Source organism: Microtus ochrogaster, chromosome 22 (assembly GCF_000317375.1).
Source record: "Microtus ochrogaster isolate Prairie Vole_2 chromosome 22, MicOch1.0, whole genome shotgun sequence".
Lineage (NCBI taxonomy): Eukaryota > Metazoa > Chordata > Mammalia > Rodentia > Cricetidae > Microtus > Microtus ochrogaster.
Window position 1 is genome coordinate 21420187 of NC_022023.1, and position 10270 is coordinate 21430456.

A 10270-nucleotide genomic window follows, 5' to 3' on the forward strand; every position below is an offset into this window, starting at 1 on the left:
TTTAAAATATACATAGCTGAAACAACAAGGAAGACTATAATTTGTTATGAACTTCAGTGGAGTTGCAAAGGTGTGGGCGGTCAGAATCTTTCAATGTTCTTGTCTCTTTGGTCACCTTGACAGCTAAATTATTAGGAGGTAGGATGAGAACATATTTTATAGCCAAGAAGGTAGGTTTCTCAAAAAAAAATAATGTTAAGGTGAAACTAATTTATTGAAAATCTGGATAGACACAGTCTTAATTTCTTCATGACTAGCTCTGACCTCTAGGGAGGAAAGACTCTTTAAATTTGCTATTTCTGTCTTCCTTAAGTAATGTGTTTGATAGTGAAGAGGTTTTATTATTCTTTATACTTGTTTTTCTTATTTGAATAAACCCTGAGCTTATTTTTTGGTTGTTATCTCAGTTTGTCTCCAAGTAAATATTTCAGCCGGTACACACTAAGCTAAAGGCCTTTCAATCAGGTTAATATATGAGGTTATCATGTAGGATTCTTAGGAGAGTGGTAGGTTTATGCATTTTTTACTTCATACTTTACTCTTCAAATTGAGGCCAGCTTTTGTGGTCAGTGACCACTCTTTCAATGTTTTTGTCCATTTGTTTTCTTTCTGTGTGGGTATTTTTGTTTGGTTGGTTTGGTTTTTCCTCCACAGGGTTCCTCTGTAGCTTTTTGTAGCCTTTCTGGAATTCATTCTGTAGACTAGGCTGGCCTTGAACTCAGAGATCTGTCTGCTTCCCAAGTTCTGGGATTAAAGGTGTGTGCCACCACCACCTGGCTCACTCTTTTCCTTTTTCAGAATACTCTTGTATTTGATGGTTTGGTAATAATTTGAACCTGATATCTTCACCACACTGTAAATACTATATTCACTAAATATGAATGGAAATTATATAGCATAGCTGGTGTGGCATTCACTTGAATGTTCTGTCTCAGGCATGAATTTGACACACCTTAAAAGTCCAATCAAGTTAGTACCAGTGGTCATAAGCATAGATACCAAGTTATTCATGTATGGGGCACTCATTGGTCAGCTAAAAGTCTACCTTCCTGTTATGGTTGTGGAATAGAGGTAAGCAAATCAACTCCTCACTGAGAGAATCCTGATGGATAAAGGACATGTCCGCACAATGGCCAGAGCTTGCTGTTACTATTCTACTGTTACCATCATAAAGAATTGTAAAATTGAGAACTTTATTTTATTACACTTGTTGGGAATCATCACTTTTGGAACGCCCAGATTATTTTTGTATTTGGCTCCAACCTAGCAGTCATAGGGAAATAGATAAAGAAACAGAACTCCACAGGAATTCCAGACAAATCCAGAACTCAAGCAAGGGCTGCCATCCCTAAACTCTCATCCACTAGACATTCTGGTAGTGGATGATTACATGGAGGCCAAAACCCAGTGAAGACAGTGTCATAAACACAGGCTTCTGTGTGGAGCAACAGGCTGGATGAGCACATTCTACCACTTTGAAAGTCGCTGTTTCCTCTAAAGCTTAAAGATGATGAAACAGAGCAAACCAAATGCAAGAGAGCATTTGTCGGGTTTATTCAAAGAGGCAAAACACCAAGGTGGATGACTTCACTTCTCTGCACGTCACATACACTTACTCATCAGTGTCTTGACTTCATGCAGTGGTAGAGCTGACAATATAGATGCAAAGGTTGTATGTGCCAGAGCGTGAGCTCTGCAGGGTATTCAGGAAAAACTATAGACAGATAAAAGCTCATGGAGAACAACAGGAATTTGCATCAGTATTTGCTTCCTCCAGCTGGCTGCTATTCTAGTGAAGCTGGACCCTTCATCCTAGTGCTAAGTATATTTAGCCCAGGAATTCCAAAAAACTCCTGGAGGACCCACAGGGATGGAGAAGCTATGGGAGGACCAGCTGTGCCTCACAGCAACAATGTCCATCATCAGGTAGACAGCATTGTGGGAAACTGCTCTCCACATCTACTGAGTAAATGGGATCTTATTTTCAATGCTGCCTTCTGCATCTCTGGTGAGATACCTGAAAGAGAGACAACAAGCCTTGAAATTCTGGGAATGTGGTTCTGTCTATATGGACAGCACAGAAGACATAAAAGATATTAGGAAGCCTGGTCATCATTTATTTATCAAATTCTGTCTGCTGCTGTGCATTGCCTGCCTATAAAGTCAGAGTTAAAAAGAGAGTAAAGGTTGGGGGAGCAACTAGAGTGCCTAGCCCCTATAAACATAATGTTTTGCATAGCTCTGAGATGCAGGCTAAGGAGGAAGATGGTCCACCCAAGGCTATCAGAACAGGCCGAACACCAGATGCTGTTGCTAAGAGACAAATGCGCAAAGACAGCTCCTTCAAGTGAAAACAATTCAACAAGATTTTCAGGACGAGTTTATCAGAACATAAAACTTGTGATTTTGCTTTCTAATTTCAGCCCGAGGTTCTCCCATGGAGTGTAGCCCTCAGCCCACATAAACGCACTCTCAGGGGCACCCTTAGCAGAGATGAGGAGTTAGGTAAGACACCAGGAGGCGTTGAAGCCAAGATCCATGATCCAGAAGAAAGCAACTACGCGCAGATGCTGGGAGGGTCAAGGCTTCAGGAGCTGCTGGGAAGTATCACCTGCAGAGAGCAGTAGCAGCGGGTAATGAGAAAAAGAGGCAATGCCTCAGGAACCATGCCCTTACAGCTGCTGACCCGAAACCCTGGTGATGCACACTGTGCCTCGTGTTCCTCTGAGTCAGCAGGGAGAACGAGCACTGGAGGAGGCGGCTCAGCTGGGCCTCGGGTGTTGGGCTACGGCTCAAGTTCATGCAACTTATGTCAGCCCTGACAGCAGGTGCAATGCAGCAGCAACTGTATTAACCCTGTTTATGAGAACACACCAGAAAAGAGGGCAGAGCAGCTGCCCATGAAAGCAACATGTTTGCAGAGAAAATTCAAGTCCAGCAGCAAGGGACTTGTAGTTGTGCCTTTTTATATAACCCCATCCTTCTGGTATAAACGGTTGCCGGGTGATTGATGGAGAGACTGGGTGCGGCCTTGGAAGCTCTCTCCATGGGGGCTGTGCTATGTATGTTTCTATGTGCTGAGAAATGGGTTCTTTCTTCCGACACAGCAAGTTGTGGGTAGTGATCTGTTATCTCTGCCTGGAACTAACAGGGAAGAGCACACCCCAAACATGAACTTTCAACAACATGGAACATCTAGATATACCTTTGTATGCTCCGACTTTGGAAGGGAATAGGTTGGTTCCTGTAAGACTTTTCGGGCAGGAAAACTCTTGAAAAAAAATAATAATACTGTTAAATGGCTGGCACAGGGTTGCCTTGGCCTGGGATGTAGTGGATTGTGTGACATTTCAGAAGAACCAGTATTTCCACACAATCTGTACAAGTCAATGGCAACTTCAGTCATACCACAGATTTCGTGATCAAAATGATGAGCTTAGCATCCAATAGACAGAGCATTGGGCACCCTCCTCTCTCTTTATTTATCTCAGGGGTACAGAGACTATAGAATCTACCCTTGTATTATAGCATTTGTTTATCTTTCATCTGGCACCTATCAATCAATATCGGTGTATAAAAATGAGAATGACTGTGTGAAAGTTAATGGATCCAAGAAAAACATTATTACCAGGGCCCATACCCTAGTTCAGCTTGAATTTGATTTAGATAATCACATCTGAACATACTTGGTTGGTATGGAAAGTGGTGCTTTGTTGGTTTTATTTGTTCTGGTTTTGCTTATGTTAAAAAAAAAAACAAAACAACTCCAAATGGCGGGCAGCATCCTCTCTCTTCTCCTTTGGAGATGAAGCTACCCAGAAAATTTAAGTGAAATGGTTCCGATCCTGTAGCTCTGAAGTGTGTGACCTGGGCTGGGAGTTCAGGCTTATGGGAGTGCTCACATCTCTGGTCCGTTCCTAGAGCTGCAGCCATTCTTGGGAACTCAAAGGTAAGTCTACACTTAGACTTTACCAGACGGTCAGGTATAAGAATAAAAACGAAGCTTTGTGTGGGCATTATGGGGGGGGGGCAATCAGAGGATTTTTATAGTATCAGTTTTTAGAAAATCAAAACAAGTGAAGATTGCAAGAATCATGCTCATGAATAGAGCTGTGGGCTGGCGGCACATTGCTTTGGCCTGCTTGTCTCTTAGGGGTATGGGATGAAGTACATTGGAACCCATGCTTTCTGAGACTCATGGTTTGGGTAGTTGGAGAGATGAAGTAAAACTGTGAAGGTCTCAGACAGATCAAGAAGGTCAATGAGCATCACTGATGACAGAATACGGCATTGGGAGTGGAAGGAGGGGGCAGAGGGAAAGCAATTGGAGGTACATCTCCGTTGCCTGGATGGGGAACCTTAGCATTGCTAGTTGCCCAGCTCTCTTTATAAGGAGGGGCTTGCTTGTTGGAATCAAGATTAATCAAGGAGGGGGGGACATGTTCTTTTTTAATCAAATCATACAATATTAATGTGTATGAATTTGGTTTAAAAATATCTGCGGGAAAGAAACCACTTAAAAATGTGCTTTCTCAATAACCCCCAAATTAATATTAGGAAGAATGGAAATGTGCAAGTCGTCTGCATTTTAGCATTAATAAAATTAAATGAGAATTTGATTATGCTGTGTTGCGGCAACACATAATGTTCTCAAGCAGAACCTCTGCAAATCTGTTAATTCTGCCGGAGATTAGCGATCTGCATTGCAACACACTGTGCTGCCCTTTGATTCTAGCACAATCAAGATGCTAGGATGTAAAAGTTATTTTCTGGTTATTACGATGAGCTTCAATCTTCATCTTTAATCAACTGAAGATTCACAAGATGACTTGGAAAAGCAAACTGGTGCGTGTGTGTGTGTGTGTGTGTGTGTGTGTGTGTGTGTGTGTGTATGTGTGTGTGTGCGCCTACCACCAACTGATAAGCTCTCACCCTCATCTCTTGAATATCAGAACATGCCCTCAGGTATCAGTTATTAATAAGGATCCTTATGAGTTTTAGTCATTGAAAATTAAGGCAAGTATTGGAAGGCTTTTTGCTTCTCTAAGTCCTCGGGGTGCACCTTGTAGCTCAGTCCCTTTCTGTCAGAGTCTGTGAGGAAGGTGGGAGTCAGTGAGGCAGATGGAAAGCAGCCAGTTGGTAGATAACGCCTGACTGCCCTCTGACCTGTGGGTTAAACTGCTGTCTGCAAGACTCAGTCTGGGAAACCGTGTTCCAGGGAGGGAGAGCTGCCAGTTATCTGTCAGCACACAGTGGTCTTAATGCCAGGAAGACAGAGGAGATGCTGGTATTGAGCTGGACTTCCGAGTCCCCCTCCAGTGGCTGCCCTCGGCACTCCAATATGTACAATGTGCTGAGTTCTTGATCACCAGGAACCCACAGTGAGACTGAAGGAGGCCATGTATTTATGGAGTGCTGTCTTTAGGATGTTCATTCAGTTTTCAGGCCTGAGAGGATAGGGTAAAGCTTCCGTCAGATTATAGCTCTGTCTGGGAACAAGTATGTAATTTAGGGTTTAAGGCATACAGTTTCTGCGAGGGGTCTCAGTCAGGGGTGAGTTGAAAAGATAGGGCAGAAAGACTCAGCCATTTTATCTGCCAAATGCCACTGGAGTATCTGTAAAGAGACCAGAGCAAGTAAGAACAAATGGGGCTCAGACACAGAGGGAGCAGGACAGGAAATGTGACCAAGCTTCAGGAAGACAAAAGGCAGGGACAAGGTTGGGTGTGATGGCAGTCACAGAGCAAGACGGAGAGAGAGAGAGATACTCAGGCAGATCTAGATGCAGCTAGATCCATACAGACAAAGAGCAAGAAGTACAGACAGAGTGACACACAGAGAGATGGACAGACAGACAGACAGGCACACACATTGAGGGAGACGAGAGAAGAGAGAGAGAGAGAGAGAGAGAGAGAGAGAGAGAGAGAGAGAGAGAGAGACTCAGAAATGCAGACAGAAAGAAAACAAAGAACAAGATGGCAAACTGTTAGCTCAAAGGAGACAGTCAGAAATGCACCTGGATGCAGAGCCTATTGGGGAGAGACTGCTTGGAAGCAGGGGTTGATGGTTGATGGAAGAAACCCTGACCCCTCCTCCCTCATGCACTTCTAGGGTCTTCTCTAATAATTGGGCTTCTCAAAGAGCCTTGGTAGAGGTAACAAGGGCTAGCTGGGATGGGAAGACGGGATGTGTGTGTGTGTGTGTGTGTGTGTCTATCTGTCTGTCTGTGTGTGTCTGTCTGTGTGTGTCAGTCTCAGTGACTTCTTTGTTGAGCCGAAGTCTTCAGAAGTTCTTCCTGTCCATCATTCTCCTCTGAGCTGCCAACCTTCACCCACGGTTGTCTTTCCCTCAACTGTCCTGTGAACACCGCTCTGCTTCTTTAACGACTCTACAATTCTACACACCCCTAGACCTACAAACAACATGGTTATTTCCCAGGAAACCTATTAAAAGTTGAAACTGCCAGAACTGAAACAGTCTTTGATGCAGGTAAACTCCCAACCAACAGAGTTTGCCATCACAGCATGATGCTGGGCATTGTTATCCTTTATGATGCCTTGCTCTTTGAGAACTCTGTTGGCCCTACATTATAAGAGAGGGTTGCTAACCAAGAAAAAGATTAAAATTCAATGAGTGCTCTCCATTAAATGGATATCACTTTTGTATAAATAAACAATAGTAGGTGGAAACATTATACCACGTTGTGGGTTTTTTTTTGCGAGGGGGGGGACAACACTATGGCTATATGCTAAGCCTTTACAGATAGGGCAAGTTGGTACCTTTCCTTAATTTAAAGCTGTGCTGTCTGGGGTTCTGAGACTCACACGTCATCAGCAGTTATAAGTGATGAATGGTGGGGGCAGAAAGGAAGGTACAGAGGTTGGTTGATTAAAGTCAAGATGTCAGGGTGGCTAAGGAAGGGGATTCATGTGATATTAACAGTGTTGGGTGAAGTATTGGGTGAAGCATTGGGTGAAGAACTGATCCATCCCCCACTCGTCAGCCAGTTGCCTTGTATCATTACCATCTCAAATGTTTACAAAGCAGGCACAGGATACCATGGCCTACGTCACATTTTAACTATCAGTGGTACCAAGTACTGCACAAGTAGAAACTGTATTCTTCCACCCTTCCCGTCAACTGACATTCGGATGCCAAAGACGGAGATAGGTAAACTGAGCCAAATCCCAGATTCGTTTGCTTTTGGCTAGTTGAGAAAACAAGCCCAGGCTCTGATGGCCTCTCCCCTCTTTTGAGGTCACCCTAATACTGACTGACTTGATCAAATACCCCTACACTTCAAAGAAATCTTTTGACCTCTACCAGTGTTTGGAGGAAAGTTACTTTTCTGAGAAGTACAGCTGAGTTGGGTGGAAAATGAACCCTAGGAAATTCCAGTTTTGTTCCTAACTGAAGCTCCTCGGAGAGCCACTGGGCTGCCTCCCTCCGGGGGACATGCCAACAATGGCTCACATATGATGAAGAAAGGCACAGTAAGCAAAGGGAACCCTTCCCTTCCTGGAGACATTGTGTTGTCCTGTCCCTTTCACTTAGGATCTGTTTAAAGTTGGACAAAGAGTGTGTGGCTTGGCCTTGACAGGACTTGCATTTGGCCTCTTTCCAGAAGGTGGAAAACCCCAACTCAATAGGTGGTGCTGTTTACCTTCCAGTCAGCCCCGGACTGTACCCTGGCCTTGAACTAGGCCACCCTCTGGATTGGAGAGGTCGCTTATTATATCAAGGGAGACTTTAAAGGTCACTGCAAGCATCAAAGGGCAAGTGTTTTGTACATCTAAGGTTGCTAGGCACAAAGACAACAAATAAACTTTTTTCCCATGTTCTTTTTATATTACATGGGCATTATTTAAATGTTTGCTTATTCAGACCACACCATATTTTATGCTGTTGCTCTATGCAAGGAAGCATCAGGAATTCCTCCTAATATCCAGTTACAAGACACCAGGACAATATATACATATATGTATGTGTGTGTGTAGTAAAATCTGATGTCTGCTACTTTCAGTCTTCAAAAGTAAAAAAAAAAAAATCATACACGGCTTAGGTACCTACCACAGATTGGGTTTGGAGATTAAGCCCCATTTCCTTTCTATTGCCAAGAGCCAGGGCCAGTGTTAGACAAGCAAAGCTGCAGATATAAAAGGGACCCATGCACCCCCACCTTGATAAGATACGAGACAGAATAGGGCAGGGGGAGCACATATCAATTACAAGCAGAACCCATCTTTCTGTCTCTGAAACCCAATGTTAAGCTTAAATAACTATCTGACCATTCGACACCTACTTCATCCTCCCGCACCCCAGTTTCTCCAGCGGGGAGATAGGGACAACCAGAGTGAGAGGTTCCGAGTGTTACTGCAGGAAGCAACGTCTCCGAAGCACCTGGCCGTCCTCAGCAGCACCACGTGGGCTGGTGGAAGACATCTTCAGTGCTGTATTAAAATAATCGGCGCAGAAAAGCTTTATGTGGGAAAGCCCTTCTATAGGTGCGGATTAGCAGGGTAGGAGCCCAGAGGGAAGGAGACTGCTGTCAATTCAAGTGAGCCAGGTCCTCGTGGGACTGAAGGCTTGGGGCAACTGGAGCTCATGCTTATGATCAGCACATCTTTCTCTTTTTACCTTGCATCCTCTGTTCTGTTGAGTCCTTCCTATTTCTTTTCTCTGAATCCCTGCCAGAAGCCTACATTGACTTTGCCCTGTGTTTCTTTTTGGTCAAAATTTTTTCAAGTTAACTCATTCACTTCTATTTTATTATTAGCGAGTGGCAGAACAGGAGCTCTTCTAGACCGGAGCTGCTTACCCCCATATCTGTATTCATAACTCTTGATCTGGAACATCAGCTAGAACACAGAGGAAAGTGAAGATGGCTCGTCTGTCTCTCTCTAGACTCCTGTTCAGAGCACGGTGGGAAATCCACTGGGTCCTGAACGTTGGCATGGACAGAACATCATGTCTGGAGCGTCTTTAAGGACAAGTAAAAAGTTTAGATGTGTGATGATTCCGAATGGGGAGCAATGGCATTTTTTTTTTGCCAGATATACTTAAGTGATAATTGAAAGAAGACCCGGAATGACCCATAGTTTAGTCAGATAATATTGAAGAAATGGACAATTTAGGATCAAATCCTCCCGTCATGTCCCATTGTTGAAACTGTAGGGTTATTTGGATCTATCTTAAACGAGGCTGTTGGGAAGCTTAGAAGAACGAAGAAGAAAGGGGCCAGAGGAATGAGGGATTTTAACATGCCAATTGGTTGCCTTCAGCACTCCCTCTCCTCTCTCCTTAACTCACGTGCACGTACTAGCTGGGGAAGCGTTCGGGAAATTCTGCCAGTCATTCTTTCATGATAGCATGGGTGAGGACTTTTCTATGGAGCCCAAAGAAAATTGTACTCTAAATGTGGAATTTAAGCTTCAATCAAGATCTCCCTATTATCCAGAAAGATGTGCTTACGATGCTTTCTCGTGAATACCTGAATACCTGCTTCCCTCTTTTCATCCTCCTCCTGCACAATATAGCAGGATGCATGGGGGTTCCGCTCCTATTTTTTTTTTATGTTCTCCATATTACCAAATGCCAGGAGTGTGCCTAGTAAATGGCAGCAGCAGGCAGGGCTCCGTTCCTCTTGCCTTTCAGTAAAGTACAGAGCGGAGTGGGGCTCTTAGTAACTGCCTTTGTGGTTTGTTGATTGTTTTAATGAGCTTTGGCTGCGTAATCACAGCACCACTATGACCTGGCCAGACCACAAGGAGAGGAAGTTCCCGGAATCCTCCTCCTCACTCATCTTTCATGTTGCTGGAAGCCCTCGCCTCTGGCCAGCTTACTCCACAAGCTTCCGGAGTTCACGGTGCCTTTGTTCTTATCAGTGATGCCCTCCTGTCCCCAATCCCTCCCTCTCCTCTTCCTTCTTCCTTTAGACTTTGAGGCTTCAAGTGTCAAGCTGAGATGGGGAAAAAATAAAAACAGAAGCAGAGTGAATAACATTTCTGAAGCCGGAACTATCCCGGAAAGAAACGCTGGCCAGGAAAGAGCTTGTGGCAGGCCGTGGGGATAACAGTCCGCCCCCACCTCTTTTCTCCTCCTGCCTTTGTCAGTTGTAGATAAAAACTGATACATTTCACATGGTTCCCTCTGGAGACCACAGTTATTAAGAAAGTGCCAATAGTATATTTAACTGGACTAGCACAGAGCGGAAAAGTGTGCGTGTGTGTGTGAATTGGTATGAAACTGGTACAGTGGGGTTTTGTGCACT